The sequence below is a fragment of the Parasteatoda tepidariorum genome, chromosome 5, assembly GCF_043381705.1.
Source record: "Parasteatoda tepidariorum isolate YZ-2023 chromosome 5, CAS_Ptep_4.0, whole genome shotgun sequence".
Taxonomy (NCBI): Eukaryota; Metazoa; Arthropoda; class Arachnida; order Araneae; family Theridiidae; genus Parasteatoda; species Parasteatoda tepidariorum.
Genome location: NC_092208.1, coordinates 9,544,885 through 9,547,094, shown reverse-complemented (window position 1 = coordinate 9,547,094; position 2,210 = coordinate 9,544,885).

The following is a 2,210-nucleotide window of genomic DNA, read 5'->3' as shown; positions in this document are numbered from 1 at the left end:
TTTAATATACACACAACCATAGCTGCCAACATTAAAAAATCTCAAATGTGTAAAAAAAAAAAAAAAACTCATTGTGTAAAATAACGAACAACCAATATTTAGCTTAAGTATTTATTCATTAAATTCAACATTTAATTGTAAAATTTTTAAGTCTATGATCCAACCAGGAAGTAATAACTATTAAAAAGCTAAAAGTTAAATTTTATTGACAAATAAAAGCAGAAAAAATTTAAAAAAGCTATTAATATAATAATTGTAAAACACACATTTCAAAGCATTTTCTGTGCGTAAAACAAATTCATGATTTTGCAAGAAAAGCAACAGTTGCCTTTTTTGATTTTTTTAAGGCATCTGTTGAAAACTTTCTCTCATAACACAGCTTTGAATTGTGTGTTTTAACTACCAACAAATTTTCCAAAGTTTTATTTGTCATTGTAGAGTTGTAGAGCGAAATTGAGTAAGATTTTTTTTAACAACACTAAATATTCGCTCCCATTGAGCATTACTATGTGGAATTGATAAAATTGATAACACAATCGTGGCAAGTTGCTTATATTTATATTGTCCGTTGACATCTTTGATTTGCATTATATTAGCCCATTGTGCATCCATGCGTTTGTCATTATTTACAATTTCACTTATGTCTTCTAGTTGAAGGGAACAAAATTGATTTTGTAGTTCATCANATCAAGAAAAGAATTTTATAATATAGAAAACTAACACTTATTTTTAATAATCAATATTTGAAGTTTAATTTTGGAAGTTGAATCAATTTGAATTTTTATTTCACAAAAAAAAAATAACACACACACAAATTTTTTTTATACTTTATATGATGAACCTCTTACTTATACTGATTTGTAATTTTTTTAAATGCACATGTAGCAATTTCTTAAATATAAAGCTAAAACCAGAATAAGGTAGAAAATTGAACCATGTCTTATAAAGAAGAATTAAATTGTTTAATAGTAGAATAATAATAAAATAAAAGTTTAACAAGCATAAATAATAACACTGAAAATCTTACCTCCATTCTTTCTGCTTCTGATTGGGGTAAAGTATATTGTGGTCTCAATTCCGCTAAAAATTGGGAGACTTTGCTAACTATTCTACTGACTGAAGGTTGGCTCATTTTTTGAGTATCTCCCAAATTAATTTGTTGATTTCTAAAAGCATAAAATCTTATAGCAGCTAGAACTTTTTCCGTGGGAGTTAAGGCATTGTTCCGATCTGTATCAGATTCCAACTGACTGCCAATTTTGGAGATGAGTTCTTCAATCCTTGGTTTCAAGAAACGATATCTTTCAAAAAAGTCTATTTCATCTAATTCTTCTAGGTCATTATTTCTGATAGTTTGGACATATCTTTCCTTTCTTTCAACAGTTTCAAGATCCTCAAGCTCAAACGCAGCGATAGAATCCCCCATCTTTTTTGTTTACAAGCTTCTCGTCAATATGTAACCCTCCGATAACACGGCAAAAACGGAGGGTTACCAGGAGAGTCAGAACTGTCGATGAAATCTGCGAGTTTGGCGAAATTTCGGCTGGAGAACAACGTTTCGCACTTAACTCGTAATTTTACTCTTACCCATAGATTACCTGGAGGTAATCCGTGCTGGTGAATACGGGCGTAAAGGTTTTTCTTAACTCTTTATATAAGGATTGATGCACTCTTCTAGGAGCATTCATTACAGGAGCCACATTTGTTTTTACCTCAATGTGACAAGGTTCCCTAGTCCCTGAAATACAACTTTATATTTTTCAACTACTTTTAGTTTAGATTCAAGAGTATCAATGCATTTGACCAACCGTAGCTTTTCACAAGCTTGTAAACCTAGGATAGGTTTTGATTTCACATCAATTACAATAAATTTAAGTAACCCATCAAAATATTTGTCGGTACTGCACATTATATCTATAGAATAAATAGGTTCCAACTTGTTATTTCCATATGTCACTAAAACAACATCAGTTCAGCTTAAAATTTTTTTCAAATTTAATGTCTCGAAAATATGCAGAAACAAAACATTTACCTGTGTCCCAGTATCTAACACCTGCTGGCCCTCAATTGATACTGTTTTAAGCCATTCATTACAATGTACCGAGTAAACACTAAGCACACTACCCAGGTTAAAATTTTTGCTGGAATTTGTTTGCTAGACTAGCATATAATGCTATGTTTCAGCTAAAATACCAGCATATACTACCATA